We start from the raw sequence: 26675 nt of genomic DNA, 5'->3' as shown, positions 1-26675 counted from the left end.
AAAAAAAGATCATATGTAGATTGAATAGGGATGGTTTTCCCTGTGTCTGCCTTTTCTTTTGGTACCTACCTTTTGAAGGCATGTCAGAGATGGGTAGTGCCCCAGAGGCGTTTAGAAGTGGTCACATAAACATGCCATGTTTGTAGCCAAAATGATGGTTTATTTTATGTATTTGTTTTGTTGTATTTGATCATTATCAACAAAATGGTTAATGTCCATTATTTACATAACATCTTTTAAAGGTGTGCTTTCTCTCATTCCAAAATGGAGTCCTTCAAGTTGGAAATCCACTCTTATCAGGAATATTTGGGCTTCTGAGCTGTAGTTTTCTGTTCTATCTTATTATAGCTGTATTTTTTTTTTTTTTTCTTTTTTAAACAAGGGTCTTATTCTGTCACCCAGGCAGGAGTGCAGGAGTACAGTGTCACTATCACTGCTCACTGCAGCCTCTACCTCGCAGGCTAAAGTGATCTTTCCACCTCAGCAACCCAAGTAACTGGGGCCACAGGCACTCACCACAGTGCCTGACTGATTTTTTAATTTTTTTGTGGAGGTGGCATCTCCCCATTGTTGCCCAGGCTGGTCTCAAACTTCTAGGCTCAAGCAATCCTCCCACCTCAGCCGCCCAAAGTACAAAGTGCTGGGATTACAGGCATTAGCCACCACACCTTGCCCCCAGTTAATTTTTAAAATTTTATAGAGATGGGTGTTTCACTATGTTGTTCAGGCTGGTTATGAAGTCCTGGGCTCAGGCCATCATCTGGCCTTGGCCTCTCAAAGTGTTGGGATTACAGGTGTGAGCCCACTCCTGGCCTCATTATGATCTTAATGGTGACAGGAAACAGACTACTTTAGTTATACATTATATTGGAGGTTTTTCCTAGTAGCTATTTTTTTATTTTTAAAGCTACACTTAATATATTGAAGGTAGAGATCTGTTGGTTTAGAAAGTTTACGTGATTTCCCTAGTCCATTTTTGGGACAATTTGAAGTTTAACCCAAAGTCTGAACTTGGAAACATTATTTCTCTTCCTAAAGGGGTGATCTAAGGAATTCCAGGCTTATGCCATGGTTTAGAATCCCTTGCATTATCCCTTTAGAAGGCGGGAAAAGTAAATTTATGGTGTAAATGGAACAATTTAGGGAGATGCTAGGATTATCAGCATTCACATAAAAGTTACTGAGATGAACAACTTACCAAAGAGCACCTTAAACATAATTACATCTATAGGCCGGGCACGGTGGCTCATGCCTGTAATCCCAGCACTTTGGGAGGCTGAGGCAGGTGGATCACCTGAGGTCAGGAGTTGGAGACCAGCCTAGCCAACATGGCGCAACCTCATCTCTACTAAAAATAAAAAAAAAAAATTAGCTGGGTGTGATGGCATGTGCCTGTAATCCCAGCTACTCAGGAGACTGAGGCAGGAGAATTAATTGCTTGAACCTGGGAGGCGGAGATTGCAGTGAGCCAAGATCATGCCACTGCATTCTAGCCTGGGAGACAGAACTAGACTCCATCTTAAAAAAAAAAAAAAATTACATCTATACATGTTGCCCAGATGCTATGTAAGAATGCTACAAAAATATCAATTGAGTACGATATATGTAAATTAGAAAAAAATACCTAAAGTAGTGTTTGTTGAACTCCAACTGTCTTAGCATTGTTAGTACTTCTCATGTAGTATGTCACTCAGTTCTCACAGTTAATTCTGTGGGAGTTGTTACACTCATCAGGATAAAGTTAGGTTAGTGCAAAAGTAATTGCGATTTTTGCCATTGAAAGTAAAAAAAATACGATTACTTTTGCACCAACCTAATAGTCTATGGTCATACACCCTGGCAGTAAGTGGTGGCAATAGGTTATAAAATCAGATCCTTTGACTAAAATAATGGTGCTATTTATCACCATATCTGAGTATAGTATTTTTCTGAGAAATACCTGAGCATATCTCAATATTTATATCTAAATCTAGCATTTAAATTTTATCTTAGAACGTTGACTTACATAGATTTCTGTGAGGTACTAATTAAATTCCACCAATATTTCTGAGCAGTTGAGCATCTTCTATGTGCAAGGTACCAAATGAGCTGGTTGGAAACAAAACAGAGAAGGGAGTTAACATTTATTGTTAAATGTTAAATAAAACTAAATAAAAATATTTAACATAAAAAATATTAAGTAACCTAAAACTACCTGTTAAATTTCAGATAGTTTTAGGTTACTTTAGATCTTCATCGCATTTAATCCATATATTAACTTTGTTAGTAGATACTATCCTAATTTATACCACAAGAAACTTAGGTATGGAGGAGTTAAGTTCTCATCACCTAAATGGTGGGTTCTGGAATTTGAACCTAAGTCCATGCTACTTTTCGGACACATAATACTGTCTCATGTGTAAATATAAATTGGGTTCCTGTTTCTAGCTTATAGTGTAGTCCAGGAGTTAACAAAGTAAAGTCTGCAGGTGGACTGCTGGTGGTCCCTGATTGACTTTTGGGCGTCAGAAGTTCACAACTATAGTTGTCTGTCAGTATTCATGGAGGATTGGTTCCAGGACTCCCACTGTGGATACCAAAATCCATAGATGCTGAAGTCGCTTATAGAAAAAGGTGTAGTATTTGCATATAACTGACATACATCCTCCCATATACTTAAAATCATCTCTAGATTATTTATAATAACTAATACAGGCTGGGGGTGGTGGCTCATGTCTGTAATCTCAGCACTTTGGGAGGCCAAGGCAGGTGGCCTTGTTGAGGCCAAGTGTTGGAGACCAGCCTGGACAATATGGTGAAACCCTGTCTCTACCACTAAGTACAAAAATTAGCTGGGTGTGGTGGCACATGACTGTAGTGACTTAGTGCCTTGCACGTAGAAGTTGCTCAACAGCCTCCTAGCTACTTGGAAGGCTGAGGCACAAGAATCGCTTGAACCCAGGAGGCGGAGTTTGCCGTGAGCTGAGATCATGCCACTTCACTCCGGCCTGGGTGACAGAGCGAGATTCCATCTCAAAATTTAAAAAAAAAAAAAAAAAAGAAAAAAAAATAATAACGAATACAGTGTAATGCTATAGTTGTTAAACTGTATTGTTTGGGGAATAATGTTAAGGAAAAAGTCTGTAACTGTTCAGTATAGTTGTAGCCATTCACCTTTTTCCATGACTATTTTCAATCCACGGTTGGTTGAATACGTAGAAGCAGAACCAATGGATAGAGAGGGCTAACTGTATTTTTATGATAATGCTAAAATGTTATTGCTTATTTCACTGATGATGCAAAAGCAATAACGGGTAAGACTGCTGACACCAAGGGCCGGGTGTGGTGGCTCACGCCTGCAATCCTAGCATTTTGGGAGGCTGAGGCATGCAGATCACAAGGTCAGGAGTTTGAGACCAGCTTGACCAACATGGTGAAACCCCATCTCTACTAAAAATGCAAAAATTAGCCAGACATGGTGGCGCACACCTGTAATCCCAACTACTTGGGAGGCTGAGGCAGGAGAATCACTTGAACCTGGGAGGCGCAGAGATTGCAGTGAGCTGAGATCATGCCAGTGTACTCCAGCCTCGGCGACAGAATGAGACACTGTCTCAAAAAAAAAAAAAAAAAAAAGTTTGCTGGCGTATTAGCACAAATTGAGAGAGTGGCACCAGACTGTATCAGACTGTATCATTGTTTATTTTTACCACCATGCCCTTACAGGAAAAGTAAAAGAATAGTTTCACTTATAAATGTCCTTGATGCAGAGGCCTGGCTTGGTGGCTCATCCTTATAATCCCAGCACTTTGGGAGACCAAGGCAGGAGGATCGTGTGAGCCCAGGAATTCAAGACCAGCCTGGACAACATAGCAAGACCCCCATCTCTATCAAAAATTTTTTTGATACAGTAGTAAAAATATTATTATTTTTTAATAATAGAAAGTCACTGTGTTGCCCAGGATGGTCTCAAACTCCTGGCCTCAAGTGATCCTCCTGCCTTGGCCTCCCAAAGTTCTGGGATTTCAGGTGTGAGCCACCATGCCCAGCCAAAATATTTATTAAATCTGGATCTTCTACAGAGTTTTTCTTTTCTTTTCTTTTCTTTTTTTTTTTTTTTTTTAAAGATACGGGGCCTTTCTATGTTACCCAGGGTGGTCTTAAATTCCTGGGCTCAAGTGATTCTCCTGCTTTGGCCTCCCAAAGTGCTGGGATTACAGGCATGGGATTCTGTGCCTGGCTCTGTTTTTTAAAAATTGAGATATAAATGACTTATTATAAAATTTACCTTTGAGAATTATATACTTCAGCCAGGCATGGTGGCTCGATCCTAGCACTTTGGGAGGCTAAGGTGGGCAGATCATTCAAGGTCAGGAGTTTGAGACCAGTCTGGTCAACATGGTAAAACCTTGTCTATACTAAAAATACCAAAATTAGTTAGGTGTGGTGGTGCGTACCTGTAGTCCTAGCTACTTGGGAGGCTGAGGCAGGAGAGTCGCATGAACCCAGGAGGCAGAGGTTGCAGTGAGCTGAGATTGTGTCACTGAACTCCAGCCTGGGTGACAGAGCAGGACTCAGTCTCAAAAAGCAAAACAAAACAAAAAACAAATACAATTCAGTGATTTCTAATACTTTCACAAGATTGTGCAACTGCTACCACTATCAAATTCCAGAACATTTTCATCACCCCAAAAATAAACTTAATACCAACCACTAATCTACTTTCTGTTTCTATGGATTTACCTATCCTGGACATTATGTATAAATTGGATAATACAATATATGGTCCTTTGTGTCTAGCTTCTTTCAGTTAGCATAATGCTTTCAGGGTTCATCCATGTTTTAGCAAATTGATACGGTTTGGCTGTGTCCCCAACCAAGTCTCATCTTGAATTGTAACTCCTAAAATTCCCACATGTTGTAGGAGGAACCTGGTGGGAGGTGATTGAATTACAGGGGCAGGTCTCTCCTGTGCTAATCTCATGATAATGAATGAGCTTCTTGAGATCTGATAGTTTTAAAAATGGGAATTTGCCTACCCAAGCTCTCTCTGCCTACCACCATCCACGCAAGACGCGACTTGCTTCTCCTTGCCTTCTGCTGTGATTGTGAGGTCTTCCCAGCAGTGTGGAACCAGAAGTCCATTAAACCTCTTTTTCCTCCGAGTCTCAGGTGTGTCTTTATCAGCAGCATGAAAATGGACTAGTGCACAGTGTAACTACTTCGTTTCTTTTTTTGAAAAACAGCTTTATTGAGGTAAAATTCACAGACTACACAGTGAATCCATTTAAAGTATATGGGTTTTTTTTAAAGAGATGGAATCTATGTTGCCCAGGCTAGATTACAGTGGCTCTTCATAGACATGATTATAGCACACTGTAGCCTTGAACTCCTGAGCTCTCTTGATTCTCAGACCTCAACCTTTTAAGTAACTGGGACTACAGATGTGCACCTCTGCATTTGGCAAAGTGTACAATTTGATGGTTTTTAGTGTATACACAGATACTGTAACCATTACCACAGGTGATTTTAGAACATTTTTATCACTTCAACAAGAACCTGTACCATTTAACTTTTACCCTGCTATCTCCCTGTTCCTCCCAAACCAAAGAACTACTCATTCACTTTTTCTCTATATGTGTCCCAATTCTAGACTTTATATGAGTAGAATCATATGATACGTAAATTCCAGGTTCTCCATATCTTCGTCAACACTTGCTATAATCTGACTTTTTAGTTTTACCAATCCTACTGGGTGTGAAGTGCTATGTCACTTTTTTTTGTTGTTATGTCCTAATGACTAGTGATGTTGAGCATCTTTTGATGTGCTTATTGTCTGTTTTTATACTTTGGAGAAGTGTATATTCAAATCCATTTCCCATTTTAAAATGGATTGTCTTTTTGTGGTTGAATTGTAAGAGTTCATTATATTAGGGGCCGGGTGCGGTGGCTCACGCCTGTAATCCCAGCACTGTGGGAGGCCGAGGCGGGTGGATCACGAGGTCAAGAGATCGAGACCATCCTGGTCAACATGGTGAAACCCCGTCTCTACTAAAAATACAAAAAAATCAGCTGGGCATGGTGGTGCGTGCCTGTAATCCCAGCTACTCAGGAGGCTGAGGCAGGAGAATTGCCTGAACCCAGGAGGCGGAGGTTGCAGTGAGCCGAGATCGCGCCATTGCACTCCAGCCTGGGTAACGAGCAAAACTCTGACTCACAAAAAAAAAAAAACTAGAGATCGAAAAAGAGTTCATTATATTTTCTGTATATTAATCACTTATTATTTTCTTTTTTAAATTATTATTAATCACTTATATGATTTGTAAATACTTTTTCCCATCTGTGGATTTTCTTTTTAACCTCTTGATATTATCCTTTATGCAAAAAAACTTTAAAATTGTGACAGTTGTGACAAAGTCCAGTTTATCTAGTTTTTTCCTTTGGTTGCATCTGGGAAGCTGCTGCCTAAGCCTAATTGAAGGTCATGAAGATTATACCTGTTAAGAGTTTTGTATTTTCATCTCATACATTTATATTGTTGATCCATTTTGAGATAATGTTTGTGTATGGTGTGAGGTAGGGAGTCTAACTTCATTCTTACTTTTTTATTTTGAGAGAGTGATTCTCACTCCTGTCACCCAGGCTGTGCAGTGGCACAATCAAGGCTCACTGCAACCTCGACCTTCCTGGGCCCAGGTAATCCTCTTGCCTCAGTCTCCTGAGTAGCTAGGACTATAGGCGCGTACCACCACGCCCAGCTGATTTCTTTGTTTTTAGAGACAGGGATTCACTATGTTGCCCAGGTTAGTTTCAAACTCCTGTGCTTAAGCGATCCACCAGTGTTAGTCTCCCAAAGTGCTAGGATTACAGGTTTGAGCCACCACTTCTGGCTTCACGTTCTTTATTTAGGATTATGTTCCATGATTTATTACCAAAAAAAGTAAAATAATACTGGCTTTAAACATTAGCCTATTTTTTTTGTCTTATGTAAAAGAAGTCCAGAAATAGCCTAGGACCAGTTTTATGCTCTGTAATATCAGAGAACTAGTTTTTTTTAAATTTTTTTCTGTATTGGTCACGTTGCTATTCTCAACATGTGGCTTCTTCCTCATAGTCTTAAGTTTGCTGCTTGTGCTGTAGCCATCTCATATACATATCCAGCCAGGAGTGGGGAGAAGTGCTTAAAGAATAATATACTCAATTCTTATAACGATGTTTCCTAGAAATCACACCTAAGACTTTTATTCATGTCCCTTGGCTTGAACTAGTCACATGACCACACCTAGCTGCAAGGGAGGCTAGAAAACATAGTCTTCATTCTGATATGCACTTAGCTAAAACTTAGGTTTTCTTTTACTGGGAAGAAGAGAAAGTAGATATTGGACAACAACCTCCTGGGCGTGCCACAATGAGCTAAGTGAGGTTCTTTTATTCCCCGCTGCTGCTGCTTTCTCCCCACCCCCATCACTTTTCTAATGAATTTTAATTTTTTTTTTTTTTGAGACAGAGTTTCGCTCTTGTCACCCAGGCTGGAGTGCAATGGCGCGATCTTGGCTCACCGCACCCTCGCCTTCCGGGTTCAGGCAATTCTCCTGCCTCAGCCTCCTGAGTCGCTGGGATTACAGGCACGCGCCACCATGCTCAGCTAATTTTTTGTATTTTTAGTAGAGACGGGGTTTCACCATGTTGACCAGGATGGTCTCGATCTCTTGACCTCGTGATCCACCCGCCTCGGCCTCCCACAATGCTGGGATTACAGGCTTGAGCCACTGTGCCCGGCCCGAATTTTAATTATTAAGATATGATTCAGGATTCCAGGGTAGGGATCAATGACCATATACCCAGATTCTTCTTTACCATCCTGGGAGAAGGACAGAGATGGAGCGGAGCCAGTTCATATCTTCGCAAAAAATGTGCCTTCTGCCCACGGTTGTCTCAGGCTGAGACCCAGGCTATAGGGCAGAGAGACTTGTACACATGCTGGTGCCATTCACAGAGATGCCCCCTTTATGTATGTATGTATGTATATATGTTTATATGTATGTATGTATGAATGAATGAATGATGGAGTCTTGCCCTGTCACCCAGGCGGGAGTGCAGTGGCACAATCTTGGCTCACGGCATCCTCCGCTTCCCAGGTTCAAGTGCCTCAGCCTCCCGAGTAGGTGAGACTACAGGTACCCAACATCATGCCTGGCTAATTTTTGTATTTTTAGTAGAGACAGGGTTTTGCCATGTTGGCCAGGCTGATCTCGAACTCCTGCTGCTTCAGATCTGCCTGCTGATCCGCCTGCTACGGCCTCCCAAAGTGCTGGGATTACAGGCGTGAGCCACTAAATCTGGCCATACATGATCCCTTTTAGCAGTTGTTGCCTTCTTTTTTTTTTTTTTTTTTTCTTTTCTTTTTGAGACTGTTTTGCTCTGTCACCCAGGTTGGAGTACACTGTCTCAGCTCACTGCAGCCTCCACCTCCCGGGTTCAAGTGATTCTCCTGCCTCAGCCTCCCAAGTAGCTAGGACTACAGGTGTGTGCCACCACACCTGGCTAATTTTTGTATTTTTAGTAAAGACAGGGTTTCACTATGTTGGCCAGTCTGGTCTTGTGTCTGCCCACCTGAACTCCTGACCCTGTGATCCGCCTGCCTCGGCCTCCCAACGTGCTGGGATTACAGGCATGAGCCACAGTGCCTGGCCAGCAGTCGTTGCCTTCTTGCAGTGGTGGAGGTCCAAGTATTTCTGCCAGCCATTCCTGGTCTGGTTCCAGTTGGGGAAGTGGCTGTCAAAAGGGGCAGTCCTGTAGTTCTCGATTTTGGTCTTGATGTCTTCTGCCATAGTGCAGTTCTCAGCTCAGTGGCTACTCTCTGCTGTCTTGCATTTTTTAGAGACAGGGTCTCAGGCTGGAGAGCAGTGGCGTGGTCATAGCTCACTGCAGCCTCAAACTCCTCAGCTCACGTGAACCTTCTGTCTTAGTGTCCCTGGTGGGACTACTGGTGTGTACCGTTGCACCCAGCTTTCTGCTTTTTATTGGTAGTCTGATACTTAAAAAAGCTTATAATTCTCTTCCCACTGTATTCTTTTTTTCATGTTATATACGGCATCTGAGTTACCACATTCAGATTGTTCTTCTCTTTTAATATGGATCACTAGTATTCTTCCCTTCTCCTTGATTAATTTAGAACCTTTCCATTTTAAATAGGCTACCCATAAGGTATTTGAAGATTTTCATACTGGTGTGCATTTACCTGTCTTTTTTGCTATCCATACCATGCTTGTTGCCTACATTAGATGCTTTCAAAATGTACAGCGCTGACTGCTGACTAGTGCTGCTATGTTTCTTAGTGCTTTACAAATTTACAATAATTGCTCTTAGATGTAGTTGTAATATGTAAACTCTTGGAGTGATGTAGAGAACACTTTAGTAGTATTATTTACTTTGTTTGGAAAATGGATGTGCTTGCCTGTACTCTCTCTTCCCTCTTTAAAGTTTTAAATATAATTGTGCTGAGCTTAAAACGGTATTAAAATATCTGTTGCATTTTACTCTATCAAAAATTCTTAGCACCTTTTATAGAATGTCGATTGGCTAAGAGTAATACTGTTTGAAGCAAGAGGCTGTCAGAAAGGAAGAATAATGAGCCATGACTAAACAGCTGTTTTTATTTAAATTGTCAGGGTTCATTGTATTTCTAGAGGTTCTGCCTTGATAAAAGTCTGTAATAACCACAAGTAAGTGCAAATGCATTTTTAACACAAACTCTATGCTGTTTTCCATAAAAGTAATTTGAAGAGCCATTGCTTTTGTATGGTAACTGATCTTACCAGAGTAGATTAGTTTAATTAATCTAGTTTTTATAATTAAAGTGTAATTGGAAGAATAATTCATGAACATGCTGGTGATGGCCTGAGTGTTTTCAGTCGTGCTGCAGTGCTGTCATCAGTGTGTGCATTGTCCTAAGAGTTCCTCACCGTGGCTCCAGTAGGTGATTAGAAGCTATAGGTTTGACCTCTTCTTGACCCACAGGCACACTTCAACCTTGAATATATGCTTTCCTCTGGGTATGTGTTGCTGTATTTGGATACTCTTACAAAATTATGACAGGTTCTTTTGTTATGGCAAGATATTTTATTTCCGGTATCTAAAAAATATTTGCTCAAGAATTTAGGAAAAGATTCATGATTCCTTTTATAAAGTAGGAGCATATTCTTGATATATCAGGAGAGGATGTCATTGAGAAACCTAAGGATATGGGGCTTCTGGACTGGAAAATAGGGCTTTTCTTCAAATGCTCCATTGTCATGTGAAAACAAAGCACAATGCTGTAAATGTCTTCCTTTCCCCCAAACTACTGCCCGTCTTTATGCTAGGTGAGGTTTGTCTCAACAAGTTTTGCATTCCAAAGTTAGTATTTTCAAAAATATTCTTTTTTATATTATTCATACCTGAACAGAATGATTGTAGATTTTCTTACTATGGCAGGTTTTCTGTAGCCTGGCAACATTTCAGGTTGTCTAGGCTGATTGCTGCTTGGAGTTTTGGTGTAAGAGTAGAATTGGCTGAAGAATTCCTAACTTGAAAATTGTCTCATAACAGATTACTTAATTTTGTAAGTGAATACACAAAATATGTGCAGATGATCATATTTAAATTTATTTAGGTCTTTTTATACATAGCATGTGAACTTCTAAATATCCATCACTCTGTTTCTTAGAGAAGAAGTCTCGACAAGACAAATAGAATTCCACATTTAAAAATTGGAACACATATGAACACCATAGAAGAAGGATTGAGAATCGTAAGGAAAGCATACCTGTAGTGTTTGTGGTCATGAATAAAGTTGAAGGAATGTAATGAAGTCTTCTTGTCAAAATAGTGCTTTAATTTCAAGCAGCCTTTTTGAAGGTAGGTGAGGAGTTTAAGGCAAATTGTCAAATTTCCATTAAATGTTTGCAAGAAAATAGTACCTTGTAGTTTATCTTTCTCCTTTTCAGAGTACCTTCTTATAAGACCCTTCATGATAATAGGACAGATAATAATAATGCTTATTCAGAGTGACTTGCTCAAGGTCACATCACCAAACTCAGTGATCTATTAAAAGGCAGATCAAAACAACATTATTACATTATTATTAGGGGGCCAGGAAGAATAGTAAATTATACCAAACTCAGAGTCTGGTGACAGGCTAAGGTTAACAGCTCCCCTGTTATTCTTTCTCTACATACCTGTCAAAATGATTATTTATTTATTTTTTTAGACAGAGCCTTGCTCTGTCGCCTAAGCTAGAGTGCAGTGGCATGATCTCGGCTCACTGCAACGTCCACCTCCTGGGTTCAAGCGATTCTCCTGCCTCAGCCTTCCTAGTAGCTGGGATTGCAGGCACTCGCCACATGCCTGGCTAATTGTCTTTTTACTAGAGATGGGGTTTCACCATGTTGGCCAGGCTGGTCTCAAACTCCTGGCCTCAAGTGATCTACCAGCCTTGGCCTCCCAAAGTGCTGGGATTACAAGCATGAGCCCTCAAAATAATTATTTAAAAAGATAAATCAGATCATATCCATCCATTACGTAAAACCTCCCAGTGGCATCCAGTTCATAGAATATACTTATGTCCTTTCCTCTTGGGCCATGACAGTTTTTTACTTCCTTCAGGATGCCAAACTCATTCCTGCCTCTTGGCCTTTTAACTTGCATATGCTCTTCCCTCTGCATGCTGGCTGTTTTCTGGTCAAATTCAGGCAGAGTCATAGAGGCATGAGTTCCAAAGCTTGACTGCCCAGGATCAAGTATTTAACTTCTCAGTGCCTCAGTTTCCTCAACTGTAAAAAATTGTGAATAATATCGGTAATTATACATCTTAGTGTTGTGAAGATTGAATGCATACACATACAGTGCCTCATTTATAATAAGGGTTGGCTATTCAAGTCTCACCCAGATACCACCTCCTCAGTGAGACCTTTTTTGGCCATTTAATCTAAATTAGCCACCTGACCCCCAGGCACATAATGCTTATAGTTATCTGAAAACTTTTTATTGTTATATTTATTATGTCTCTTACTATAATTTAGGCCCACGAAAGCAGGGATATTTTCTGTCTGTTGTACCCCTAGTGCCTACAACAGTACCTGATCACTATGCATTTGTTAAGTGAATTAATGAAAGTCAGGTCTACCCAAGAAGGTCTTTTTATTTTGGGGGGGCGGGGGATGGAGTCTTGCTCTGTTACCCAGGCTTGAGTGCAGTGGCGTGATCTTGGCTTACTGCAATCTCTGCCTCCTGGGCTCAGGTGATATTCCCACCTCAGCCTCCTGAGTAACTGCAAGTATTGGTGCATGCCACCACGCCCAGCTAAATTTTGTATTTTTAGTAGAGATGGCATTTCGCTGTGTTGGCCAGGCTGGTCTCAAACTCCTGACCTCAAGTGATTTGCCTGCCTTGACCTCCCAAAGTGCTGGGATTACAGGCATGAGCCACTACACCGGGCCTACCCCAGGAGCTCTTCTTGAGTTCCATAAGACTGAAAGGCAATTTATATTGTTTAGTTAAGGGAAGATGTTCACATGTGTACCTAACACACATAATAGGGGCTTATTGGGAATGATATAGACAAGTAGTCAATAAAAAGGTGTTGAGCCATGGTATAAAATACATATTTTGCTTTTTTTTTTTTTTTTTTTTTTTAATTTCTGTTTCTTCTAGCTGGTGAGTTTATGTCCCTTTACATAAGCCCTTGAGTTTACTTGTGTCTTTAAATTTGGGGACAGCTGATTGCCCCTCAGCATTTTAAAGTTACAGCTTTGGCAGGGCAAGGTGGGCTACACCTGCCTGTAATCCTAGCGCTTTGGGAGGCCGAGGCAGTTAAATTGCCTGAGCTCAGGAGTTCGAGACCAGCCTGGACAACACTGTGAAACCCTGTCTCTACTAAAATACAAAAAGTTAGCTAGGCATGGTGGCATGGATGTGTCTGTAGTCCCAGCTACTTGGGAGGCTGAGGTGGAGAATTGCTTGAACCCCGGAGGCAGAGGTTACAGTGAGCCAAGATCATGCTACTGCACTCCAACCTGGGCGACAGAGTGAGACTTTGTCTCCAAAATAATAATAATAATAACAACAATAATAAAATTAATAAAATTAAGTTACAGCTTTATTGAGCTTCTTCTAAAATAGTGTAAGGAGAAAGTGCTGATATGTAATTAGATAATCAGCGGTATTTGACAATTTTAGGAGCCAGAGGGATGGTCTGAGATCCATAGTAGGTGGTTGGAGACTAGGAATTTCTGAATTATCAACTGAGTCAGGTTTGATAGCAATATTATTATTTCCTTATATCTGTAACAGCCTTTTTCTCAAACTCTCCCTTCCTCCCTTCCTCCCTTCCTTCCCTGTCTCCCTTTCTCTCTTTCAGGCAGGGTCTGGCTCATGCACTGCAAGGATGCCTGCAGTGCAGTGATGAGATCTCGGCTCACTGCAGCCTCTGCCTTCTGGGCTCCAGCAGTCCTCCTGCCTCAGCCTCCTGAGTAGCTGGGACTACAGGCGTGCACCACCCTGCCCAGTTAATTTTTGTTTGTTTTTAAGAGACTTGGTTTAGCCATGTCTCCCAGGCTGGTCTCAAATTTCTGGGGTCAAGCAGTCAGTCTGCCTTGGCCTCCCAAAGTGCTGGGATTACTGGTGTGAGCCACCATATGCCCAGCCCACCTTCATGTTTCTAAGTATGCTTCTAAGAATACTTAGAAGTTTCTAGATTGAGCAATTTTAGATCTTATCTACTGACTACCTATTATAGTAGGAGAAAATTTAGTTGTCTTATAGCTACTTCTGTTCTGCCATCTTCCCAATGAGGTAATGTTACAATTTTGGGTTAAATCTGTCTGCATTCATTGTTGGTATTATTATAAATGTGTAAATATTCACCATTTAGTCAAATATTTATTTTTAAAGACAAAGTCTCACTATGTTGCCCTGGCTGAATTCGAACTCCAGGACTCAAGCAACCCTCCTGCCTCAGACACATGCACCAAACATACTCAGCTCTATTATAATTTAATTACTTTTCCTTTTCTTTTGTAATGTTTTGTTTTTCTGGAGCTGATGATTGCCTGTATTAAACTTTTTGCTTAATTTTCTTTTTCTGTTTTTTGTTTGTTTGTTGTTGTTGTTTTTTTTTTTTTTGAGACGGAGTCTTGTTCTGTCACCCAAACTGGAGTGCAGTGGCTCAGTCTTGGCTCACTGCAACCTCTGCCTCCTGGGTTCAAGCGATTCTCCTGCCTCAGTCTCCTGAGTAGCTGGGACTACAGGCATGCACCACCATGCCTGGCTAATTTTTTTTGTATTTTGTATTTTTTGTATTTTTTTTTTTTCTTGAGGTGGAGTTTCGCTCTCGTTGTCCAGGCTGGAGTGCAATGGCACAATCTTGGCTCACCGCAGTGTCTGCCTCCTGGGTTCAGTTGATTATTCTGCCTCAGCCTCCTGAGTAGCTGGAATTATAGGCATGCACCACCATGCCTGGCTATTTTGTTGTTGTTGTTGTTGTTGTTGTTGTTTTAGTAGAGATGGGGTTTCACCATATTGGTCATGCTGGTCTTGAACCCCTGACCTCAAATGATCGGCTAGTCTCGACCTCCCAAAGTTCTGGGATTACAGGCATGAGCCACCGTGCCCAGCCTTAATTTTCTTCATAAGTATCACTAATTCTTCCCACTTCCTTTTAGAGTCTCAGAGTGAATTTTCTACATGATTACACCTATTAGATAATTGATACAATTTTTTTCCTCCTTGAGATTTTCCTAGTTTCTTGTCCTTCTGCTCTAATCTGGACTCCTGGCTTTCTTAGACTGCTGTTGAGTTGTTGCTCTGATATTTGTCTTCACCTTCATCCTGGGAGTCGTGTTTCTTTCTCTCTTGTGTTGGAGCTGTTACCTGGATCTCATGTCTTTTTATTTGTTTATTCCCTATGTTGTGGTGAAACATACCATGGAATTAGTTCCTGGAAGGTTATTTGGTAGGTAAAATTTTTTATTACTTGGAATGCCCTCCTACTTCATTGATAGTTGTTAAGCTGTGTAAGCAATTCTAGTTTGAAAATACCTTTTTTCTCATAATTTGAAGGCAGTACTCCACTGTCATTTAGTTTCCACTGTTGCTGTTGAGAAGTCTGATGCCATTTATTTTATATCACAATTTTGTGGGTGAGGATTTTGGATAGGGCTTAGCTTAGGGATTCTTCTGCTCCATATGGTGTTAACGTGGATCCCTACAGTGTTAAGTGGCATCTCTTAGTGGCATTCAGCAGGCAAGTAGGCTTGTCTGGGATGTCCAGGATGGCTTTGCTTATTTGCTCACATGACTGGCACCATGTTGGGGATGTCTAGAAAGCTGGACTGAGCTGGATCCCACTGCCTTTCTGTATAGGCATGAGACCTCTTTTAAAGATCGATCCATCAGGGTATTTGGATTTCTTACATGGGGGCACAGGGATCCAAGAAACTAAGGTAGAAGCTGCTAGTCCTCTTAAAGTCTAGACCCTGAACTGGCATACCATCACTTTCACTGTTCTCGATTTGTCTAGGCAGAGGCCAGCTCAGATTCAAGGTGAAGGGAAATAAACCCCACCCATCAGCGGGAGGGAAGTGTCAGATAATTTGCAGCATCTTTAATCTGCCACATTATTCTTCCATTTGCTTTCCATTGTTTTGTTAAATTTTTCTGATTCTTGTATTCCTCGTTTTTAGATGATTTCCAAGATGAAGAGGCAATAGGAAGTCCTGTTATTTGCCATCTCTAAAGCCTGGTAGTTTTTAAGGTATCTGAAGATAATGGGGGTGGTAAAGACAGATGTGAGGGCAGTTAATGAGCCAAGACTTGATGTTTCCCTCATCTTCTGTACAGTAACTTTTTTTTTTTTTTTTTTTTTTTTTGGAGACAGTTTCACTCTGTCACTTGGGCTGTAGTGCAGTGATACAGTCTTGGCTCTACCTACCAGGTTCAAGCAATCCTCTTGCCTCAGCCTCCCAAGTAACTGGGACTACAGGCATGCCTGGCTGTTTTCCTCATCTTCTACTGTAGGACATAGGGCAGTACCTAGGATGTATATAGTAAGCTCTCAGGATACACTTGTTTGGTTGATTTGAATTCCTTCATACCAGATTTTACACACGTGCGTGCACACACACAGAGATACCCATACCTGCCTACACCCACCTTACCCTTACCCATACATGCCTGCTTAGACAGTAAGAATTTTCAAGATTAGGTTTACTACATTGAAAATAAATAAAGGAGAATTAAAGTAAAAATATGTCCAGCTAAAAGAAAGTTGATTAGTTAATTAAAAACAATTTTTATATCAATTGTTTAAAAACATTTTTCAGAAGAACCGTACCATTTGGTTGCATAGAACCATCTTTTTGTAATGGGTCATGATAAAGAATTGTGCTAGTGCTTATGTTTTAGAGTTGTCAGTAGCTGTCTACGCTCTTCCATTTTTCTAACACATTTCATGCTGCTGCTTCTAGGTACATATGTTGTTCTGTACAGGCAGAAGGCATAAAGCCCCAAAGCGGGTAGGGCGGAGAAAAGATGAGGCGTAATTAGGCCAGCAAAAGAGGGAGACAGATGGGTTGTGGGAGATGACCCTGCCCCCATGTTGTTTTTGTTCTGGCTGCTACTGATCATATGTGAATCAGCAGCCCAGAAACTGGAGTTAGTGATCCTTTGATAAGAAAAAGTTTGATCTTAGACTCAGTAGGGTTATAAATTGCAACTCTAAAAAGTGATGCAAGTTTTACAGTAAATAAAATTATGAGTATTCAGGAATTGGTAAAGGGGACTTAATTATGATGGCCATACCTCAACATTTTTGGGTCTTGTTTCTAGATTATCATAGTTTACAAGATTTTATCTTGTGGGCTCTTTCAAAATAAATAGAGAGTAGTGTTTTTGTTAGAGAAATAAATCTTTCCAATGTGTATTTTTTATGCCAAATTCGTCTGTCTTTTGTCAGTGCCTACATTTGACTTCTGGTCTATTTCCTAATGTCAAGGTTAAGGAAATCTTGCTGTGTCTCACTAAATCTTCCCATCGTTCTATGGAAGAATCTTATTTTTTAAAAAACATTGTGAGAATGTTATCAAACATACACACATGCAGAGATAACAGCATAATGAATTTCTAAGTAATTCAACATTATCAACATTCTGCCCCTCTTGTTTTATGTCATGACCTTGATGGAAGGATTTTGTTGTTAAATAGTATAGTTTAATATTGGTGTTTTAAAGAATATATCCTGAAACTTATGAAATGCCTAAATTAACAAACAACACTATATAATTTACACAATAAAAATATTTGGTAAAGTGTGTGAGTTTGTATGTATTCATGTTTATATATGTGTGTGTGTAAATTTTAAGTAATCTTTTTAAGCCCTTAATAAATCTGTAAATATGGAACTTAATTAAAAATCTGTTAAATTCTGAATCGAACACTTGCGAAAGCAGTTTTTCAAATTGCTTATTTCTTTTATTCTGGGCAGTGGTAGGCACTATCATGGTTTGGTTTTATAGAATTTGATATTCCTATTTTCTTTTCTTTTTGCACCATAATATAGTATCAACGTGTCCTTTCTTTTCTTTCTTTTTTTTTTTTTTTTTTTTTTTGAGACAGAGTCTTACACTGTTGTCCTGGCTGGAGTGCAGTGTCTCAGTCTTGGCTCACTGCAAGTTCCACCTCCCAATTTGAAGTGATTATCCTGCCTCAGCCTCCTGAGTAGCTGGGATTACAGGTGCCCACTACCAGGTCCGGCTAATTTTTTGTATTTTTAGTAGAGACGGGGTTTCACTATGTTGGCCAGGCTGGTCTTGAGTGCTTGACCTTGTGATCCACCCACCTCGACCTCCCAAAGTGCTGGGATTACAGGCGTGAGTCACCGTGCCCAACCCAGTCCTTTCTTTAAACTGTTAAAAATGTACGTGTGATTGGGCAAGGTGGCTCAGTGTTGTAATCCTAGCGTTTTGAGAGGCCAGCGTAGGGCAGTTGCTTGACCCCAGGAGTTTGAGACCAGCCTGGGCAACATAGTGAGATCCCATCTCTACAAAAAAAGGGAAAAATAGTCAGATGTGATGGCACATGTCTATAGTTCTAGCTACTTGGGAGGATCACCTAAGCCCAGGAGTTTAAGGCTGCAGTGTGCTATGATCATTCCATTGCTCTCTAGCTTGAATGTCTGAGTAACACCCTGTCTTTAAAAAAAACAAAGTATGTGTTGTAAGAAACATCTTTCCCACCTTTCCCCACCCTGCTCCAAGATGGGTCTCACTCTGTTGCCCAGGCTGGAGTGGAGTGGCACAATCACAGCTCACTGCAGCCTCAACCTCCCTAGGGTCGAGGTGATCCTCTTACCTTAGCCTCCAGAGTAGCTGAGACTGCAGGCACATGCTACCATGCCCCACTAATTTTTTTTTTTTTTTTTTTTTTTTTTTTTGGTTTTTAAAAATGTTTATTTTATGTACAAAGAACTATCATGGTTTTTCATGGTAGATGTCTTGGATAATCCTTTGAAGATCATTTAGTCCAACTTAATGAAACCTGTATCCTTCACATACTGACGGAAACGCTGGCGGCCATATTGAGACCATATTTCCGGATCAAACCGTGCTGGTTTGAACAGACTCAACAAGAGCGAGAACCCTGGCCAAATTTTCGCAGGTGGCTCCAGTACAGCTGCTGGTGACCCATCTTGCTCTCAGAAAGGCAACGAGGTAAAAGGCCCCACTAATTTTTATATATTTTTTAGAGTTGGGGTTTGGCTGTTGCCCAGGATGGTTTTGAATTCCTGGGCTCTAGCTATCTGCCCACCTTAGCCTCCCAAACTGCTGGGATTACAGGTATGAGCCATCGCACCTCGCTGAAACATTATTTTTTTAAAAACTTTCTCCACCAGGTGCAGTGGCTCATGCCTATAATCCTAGCACTTGGGGAGGCCATGGCGGGTGGATCACCTGAGTTCAGGAGTTTGAGACCAGCCTGGCCAACATGGTGAAACTCCATGTCTACTGAAAACACAAAAATTAGGTGTGGTGGTACATGCCTGTAATTGCAGCTACTCTGGAGGCTGAGACATGAGAATCACTTGAACCTGGGAGGCAGAGGTTGCAGTGAGCCAAAATCTCACCACAGCACTCCAGTCTGGGTGATGGAGCAAGACTCCATCTCAAAAAAAAACAAAAAAACAAAAAAAAACAACTTTATTTTCTCTTCATGCCTAGCATTGGACTTAGGTTGGCTTTCTTTTGGGGGCCATTTTTAATGAAGTTTCTTAAATCATTTTCTAGAAATATTGGTTGTGTTCACTAAGTGCATACCAGGATCACGAACTCATGAATTTTAACTTCATGCTTCATTAGAAAAATATTGATACCATGTGATGGATCTTTATTATCTCTTGGGAACAGTGATACATGTAAATGTTAAGTCTCTGAATCCCAGCAATAATAATTATCTGATTCAAAATAAGAAATTTGTTCTGAATTAGTGAAAAGTAAATTAAATAATTTACTTCATTTTAAAGAATATATGGCTTTGGCAAAGCACGGGGGCTCATTCCTGTAATCCTAGCACTTTGGGAGATTTAGGTAGGAGGATCACTTGAGGCCAGGAGTTTGAGATCAGCCTGGGCAACATAACAAAACCTCGTATCTCCTCGACCTCCACCCCTACCCCCCTACCCGGGGAGGGGGGGAAAAAGTGGGGGTTGGTGGTATGCCTGTATTCCTAGCTACCTGTGGGGCTGCTGTGGGAAGATCACTTGAGCCCAGGAATTCAAGGTCTCAGTGAGCTATGATCATGCCACTGCACCCTAGCCTGGGCAACAGAGTGAGACGACCCTGTCTCCCCCCCACCACCCCCTGGCCAAAAAAAAGGCTGGATACAGAGAGCTCATGCCTGTAAATCCAGCACTTTGGGAGACCAAGGCAGGTGGATGACTTGAGGCCAGGAGTTCCAGACCGGCCTAGGGCAACAGGGCAAAACCCTGAGGTATGAACTCTTTTTTTTTTTTTTTTTTTTTTTTGAGACGGAGTTTCACTCTTGTTACCCAGGCTGGAGTGCAATGGCGCGATCTCGGCTCACTGCAACCTCTGCCTCCTAGATTCAAGCAATTCTCCTGCCTCAGCCTCCTGAGTAGCTGGGACTACAGGCGCGCGCCACCGTGCCCAGCTAATTTTTGTATTTTTAGTAGAGACGGGGTTTCACCGTGTTGACCAGGACGGTCTCGATCTCTTGACCTCGTGATCCACCCAATCCATAACGATTTAACGCCTGTTTATTGAAAACCTGTTACTCTATGTGAAATTACTCTTTTTAAGTCCTAAGGCTGAAGTTTTAATACCATTCTTTTTCTATTTTCTTTTAGAATAAGGAGATTGGTTCTCAAGGGGTCCTCGAATGTCATAAAACTGAAGTCTGTTTTTAGTCTGAAAGACTGCTGTTAAAAGAAGCAAACATGCTCTTTCAGAGTCAATGATAGATAATACAGAGCCAGATAGATTAATCCTGTATAACAGTTGTTTTTACCCAGGGTACACAGAGACATGGTTTAAACCATAATAAATCATAGATGAAATGGAAAAGAATTATTTGAAGTTTAGATTCTGAATTTTCTTAGTACTATTTGTTGTTTTGTAATTTCTAAAATTGTTCAAACCCCAAAAGAAACCCTTTTCCCATTGTTTGCCCATAGTACCCCTGAGAATATTTAGTTCCAAATATTTTTGTTTGAACTCATCTCCCTTAAGTCTTCTTCCAGTCTTTTTTGGAGTAGAGAGTCCTTAATATCTTTTTTCTTCATAATATCATATCCCTCATGTTAATTCCTCTTATCTAGACCTTTTCCGATCCAGTTTATATTCTGTGAGATATATCAACCAGAACTACAGTCAGGTTTGGGCACACTATTGGTTTACTTGAAGGTGGATTATAATAGTCTTTCTAGTTTTTAGTGCCTTTTTTCATGGCTGTTAATATTTTGTTGGTTTCTTCAGCTAAAGCAAATTAAAGTAGTCAGCAATGTTTGCAAGGAATGCCCAGGGAATCTCGCTTTATAGGTCAGAAACTATAGTCTTTTCATTATAAAAGCCGCATAAGTATTTTAGAGAAAACTGGAACCTTAAAGAAAAATTTTTCATTTTCCAATCAAACAGAACCCCTCTTTTGTGTCTTGGTATACTTCTTAAAATATTTTTTCTTTGTGTAATATTTTAATATATGAGTATGCAGTTTTATATCTTAAGTGTGGCTTTACAATAAGCATTTCCCACATTAGAAATGCTTTATAAAAATTATTAACTGCATAGGATTCAGTAGGGGGGTGTGTGTGTGTGTTTTTAATTTATGAAGTTTAATTGGTTCATGGTTTTGCAAGGCTGTAAAAGGATGATGCCATCAAGAGAGATTTTACTCACGGTAGAAGGTGAGGCGGGTGCAAGCATGTCACAGGGCAAGAGCAGGAGCAAGAGGAAAAAGAGGGGCAGTGCCACATACTTTTAAACAACTAGATTTTGCAAGAACTCACTCACTATCACGAGGACAGCGCCAATCCTTGAGGGATCTGCCCCCATGATCCAAATATCTCCCATCAGACCCTACCTCCAACATTGGGGACTGCATTTCAACATGAGATTTGGGCGGGACAAATACCAGAGTCATATCATTCTGCCTCTAGTCCCCCAAGTCTCATGTCCTCCTTACATTTCAAAATACAATTATTTCTTCTCAGTAGTTCCCCAAAATCTTAACTCATTGCAGCATTAACTTAGAAGTCCAAAGTCTTATCTGGAGATAAGTTCCTTCCATCTATGAGGCTGTAAAATCAAAGACAAGTTACTTACTTCCAAGATAAAATAGGGATACAGGCATTGAGTAAACATTTCCATTCCAAAAGGGAGAAATTGGCCAAAAGAAAGGGGCTGTAGGCCCCATGCAAGTCTGAAACCCAGCAGGGCAGTCGTTAAATCGTAAAGCTCCAAGAGAATCCTTGACTCCATGTCCCACGTTCTGGGTACACTGATATAAAGTGGGGGTTCCCAAAGCCTTGGGCAGCTCTGCCCTTGTGGTTTTTCCACGCTGAGGTTGCATGCTGCTGGTGGCTCTACCATTCGGGGTCTGGAAAGCAGTGGCCGCTAGCTTACTTTACAAAAAGCTTTTAAGAATAACGATAGTGTATCAGTGATGTAATTTATAATATTAGTATCAGTATATACTCCAGTAGCATAGTTTCTTCATGTATATTAATCCGTTCTCAAGCTGCTGTAAAGAACTGCCAGGGAAAGAGGTTTAATTGACTCACATTTCCGAAGGGTTTGGGAGGCCTCAGGAAATTTACAGTCATGGTGGAAGGGGAAGCAAACACATCCTTCTTCACAAGGCAGCAGGAAGAAGTGCCAAGCAAAAGGGGAAAACACTTTATAAAACCATTAGATCTTGTGATAACTCACTCCCTATCATGAGAACAGCATGGAGATAACCACCCCCATGATTAATTTACCTTCCACCAAGTCCCTCCCACAACTTGTGAAGATTATGGGAACTACAGTTCAAGGTGAGATTTGGGTGGGGACACAGCCAAACCATATAATTCTGCCCCTGGCCCCTCCCAAATCACAGGTCTTCACATTTCAAAACACATCATGTATTTCCAGTAGTCCCCCAAAGTCTTAGCTCGTTCCATATTAACCCAGAAGTCCAAGTCCAAAGTCTCATCTGAGACAAGGCAAGTCTCTTCCACCTATGAGCCTGTAAAACCAAAAGCAAGTTAGTTACTTCCTAGATACAGTGGGGGTACAGGCATTGGGTGTATTTACACCCATTCCAAAGGGGAGAAATTGGCCAAAACAAAGGGGCTACATGCCCCATGCCAGTCCACAATCCAGTGGGAAAGTCAAATCTTAAAGCTCTGAAATGATCTCCTTTGACTCCATGTGTCACATCCAGGTCATGCTGTTGTAAGAGGTGGGCTTGTATCGCCTTGGGCAGCTCTGCCCTCGTGGCTTTGCAGGGTACAGCTTTAATCCTGGCTGCTTTCATGGGCTGATGTTGAGTGTCTACAACTTTTCCAGGTGTTGGTGGACGTACCATTCTGGGGTCTGGAAGATGGTGACCTTCTTCTCACAGCTCTGCTAGGCAGTGCCCCAGTGAGGACTCTGTGTGGGGACTCTGACCCCACATTTCCCTTCTGTACTGCCCTAGCAGAGGTTCTCCATGGGGGCTGCACCCCTGCAGCAAACTTCCTGGACATCCAAGTATTTCCATACAATCTCTGAAATCTAGGTGGAGGTTTCCAAACCTCAGTTCTAGACTTCTGTGTACCTGCGGGCTCAACACCCCATGGGAGCTGCTGAGGCTTTGGGCTTACACCCTCCGAAGCCACGGCATGAGCGGTACCTTGACTCTTTTTAGTCATGGCTGGAGCTTAAGCAACTGGGACTCACGGGCACCGCGTTCTCAGGTTGCACAGAGCAGGAGGGCCCTGGGCCTAGACCGTCAAACCATTTTTCCTGCCTAGGCCTTTGAGCTGCGGGTGTGAAGTTTTCTGACATGCCCTGAAGACATTTTCCCCATTGTCTTGGTGATTAACATTCGGCTCCTTCTTATGCAAATTTCTGCAGCTGGCATGAATTTCTTCCCAGAAAATAGATTTTTCCTTTCTATTGCCTTGTCACGCTGTAAATTTTCTTTTCTTTTCTTTTTTTTTTTTTTTTTGAGGCGGAGTTTCACTCTTGTTACCCAGGCTGGAGTGCAATGGCGTGATTTCGGCTCACCGCAACCTCCGCCTCCTGGGTTCAGGCAATTTTCCTGCCTCAGCCTCCTGAGTAGCTGGGATTACAGGCACGCACCACCATGCCCAGCTAATGTTTTGTATTTTTAGTAGAGACGGGGTTTCGCCATGTTGACCAGGATGGTCTCGATCTCTTGACCTCGTGATCCGCCCGCCTCGGCCTCCCAAAGTGCTGGGATTACAGGCTTGAGCCACTGCGCCTGGCCTACGCTGTAAATTTTCTAAATTTTTATGCCCTGCTTCCTCTTGAATGCTTTACTGCTTAGAAATATCCTCCGCCAGATACCCTACATCATTTCACTCAAACTCAAATTTCCAAAGATCTCTAGAGCAGAGGCAAAATGTCACCAGTCTCTTTGCTAAAGGATTTTAAGAATCACCTTTATTTCAGTTCCCAACAAGTTCCTCATCTCCGTCGGAGACCATCTTATCCTGTACTTCATTGTCTATATCACTATCAGTATTTTGGTCAAAGCCATTCAACAAGTCTCTAGGAAGTTTCAAACTTTCTCACGTTTTCCTGTCTTCTTCTGAGCCCTCCAAACTGTTCCAAACACTGCCTGTTACCCAGTTTCAAAGTTGCTTCCACGTTTTCAGGTATCCCTACAGCAGCATCCCACTCTGTCAGTACCAATTTACCATATTAGTCTGTTCTCAGATAGCGGTAAAGAACTGCCTGAGACTGGGTAGTTTATAAAGGAAAGAGGTTTAACTGACTCACAGTTCCACAGGTCTGGGGAGGCCTTAGGAAACTTAGAGTCATGGTCGAAGGGGAAGCAAACATGTCCTTCTTCACATGGTGGCAGGAAGGAGAAGTGCTGAGCAAACGGGGAAAAGCCTCTTATAAAACCATCAGATCTTGTGAGAACTCATGAGAATAGCATAGAGGTAGCTACCCCTATGATTCAGTTACCTCCCACCAAGTCCCTCCCATGACCTGTGGGAATTATGGGAACTACAATTCAAGATGAGATTTGGGTGGGGACACCGCCAAACCTTATTGTCATGGTCCCATCTAAACTTTTCATTTATTCTTCCGTTTCCAGGTTGCCATCACGAAAGCCAAAGTGGATTTCTCCAGTGTGGTGTGCCTGCCCCCTTCCGTCATTGCTGTGAATGGGCTGGACGGAGGAGGGGCCGGCGAAAATGATGATGAACCAGTGCTCGTTTCCCTATCTGCGGCACCCAGTCCCCAGAGCGAAGCTGTTGCCAATGAACTGCAGGAGCTCTCCTTGCAGCCCGAGCTGACCCTAGGCCTCCACCCTGGCAGGAATCCCAATTTGCCTCCACTTAGTGAGCGGAAGAATGGTGAGTAGATACAGAATTATTCCTTTCCCTAATTTGAACCAGGATCTTCATGTTTATAATGTTATAGATCCTTAGTTTCAGGTTCCTTGAAAGTTTCTTATAATCTTAATATTTCTTATAAAATAGAGAGATAGCTGTAAGTTAATGTGATCATTGTAAATACAACATTTCCTGTCTGGATTATTATAATTTCTTTGTAATTTCTCTCTTTCCTCATCCCATTCCTTCCATAAATTCAGCATATATATTCACTAATATCAACGTATTATGAACTATTAAATGGTAGACAAACTCCTGTCATTAGGAAACATACTCTATCATATAGCCTTGTCAGAGTAATCTTTTAAACTTCCTAGCTTAAAACTTTTCAGTGATTGCCTTGTGGGATGAAACAAAAGGAAAATAAATTTCTTACCGGATGCAGTGACTCATGCCTGTAATCCCAGCACTTTGGGAGGCCGAAGTGCACAGATCACCTGAGATCAGGAGTTTGAGACCAGCCTGGTTAACATGGTGAAACCCTGTCTCTGCTAAAAATACAAAAATTAACCGGGTGTGTTGGCACATGCCTGTAGTCCCAGCTACTAGGGGGTCTGAGGTGGGAGGATTGCTTGAACCCAGGAGACGGAGGTTGCAGTGAGCCAAGATTGTGCCACTGCACTATAGCTTGGGTAACAGAACGAGACTCTCTCAATTAAATAAGTAAATAAATGAATAAATTTTTTGGCATGTTTTACAAGGCTTTGCAGAATCTGGTCTTTTTCTCTTTAACATCTTCTCTTATTTCCCTATTTCTAGTATTTTTTCCAGCCCATTAAACTGTGTTAAATACTGTTTAAAAACTACATACTCATACCTCAAACTTTTTTTAATTCAAAAAATTATAATTTGTTATGAAATACTTAAGATTGGAAAAAATGTATAAAGAACAATATAGAAAATACTTGTGTGTTCAAGTACCACCCAACTTATATACTTTGCATAAATCTTCATTACCCCTGAAGGTAACTACTGACTTGAATTTGGTATTTCATTGCCAAATATGTCTGTATTCTTTTGCCATGTGAATATATTCTTAAGCAATATATAATGTTGTTTCTCATGTTTTAGACCCATATATATAAATGAGAGAAAAGTATATTATGTTTTCTTCAGGAACTTGTGGTTATTGATCAGTATTGATTTTCCTTCTAAGTTAAAGATAGTCTGTATTTTCGTCTAATCCAAGCTGTTAATCCCCACTTACTGAATAGTTCTACTTTTTCCTACTGATCTTTAATGCCTGCTGTATTCTACGTGTGCCTGAGTTAGTTTTTAGGCTCTCTATTCTTTGGTCTTTCTGGCCATCTCTGTTATTAGTACTATCTTCTTTTAGTTATTGCCTAATATTGTCTTTCTGTCTGTTAGGACAGGTCTCTCTCTCCTTACCTTCTTTTTCTTTTTTTTTTTTTTTTTTCTGAGATGGCCAGAAAGACTAAAGAATAGAGAGCCTAAAAACTAACTCAGGCACACGTAGAATACAGTAGGCATTTTTTTTTTTTTTTTTTTTTTTTTTTTTTTTTTTTTTTTT

At 41.0% G+C, this 26675-nt stretch overlaps 1 protein-coding gene and 1 pseudogene across 4 annotated transcripts in view; one reads left to right on the top strand and one right to left on the bottom strand.

Annotated features, from left to right (window-relative positions):
* The window catches only part of MRTFA (myocardin related transcription factor A), a 207747-nt gene that overhangs the window by 48381 nt on the left and 132691 nt on the right, over positions 1–26675 (top strand). For all 4 annotated transcript variants that reach the window (XM_032267167.1, XM_032267166.1, XM_032267170.1 and 1 more), the window contains one exon: positions 24844–25105. The gene's annotated coding sequence lies outside the window, so the exon portion shown is untranslated. The remainder of the gene's footprint in view (positions 1–24843; positions 25106–26675) is intronic.
* On the bottom strand, positions 18457–18717 carry LOC116542316 (annotated as a pseudogene).

The sequence above is a fragment of the Sapajus apella genome, unplaced genomic scaffold (assembly GCF_009761245.1).
Source record: "Sapajus apella isolate SASKATOON/1434 unplaced genomic scaffold, GSC_monkey_1.0 scaffold166, whole genome shotgun sequence".
In the NCBI taxonomy this organism is placed as follows: Eukaryota; Metazoa; Chordata; class Mammalia; order Primates; family Cebidae; genus Sapajus; species Sapajus apella.
The sequence above is the reverse complement of the archived record's forward strand: the minus strand, read 5'-3'. Positions and strand labels throughout refer to the sequence as shown.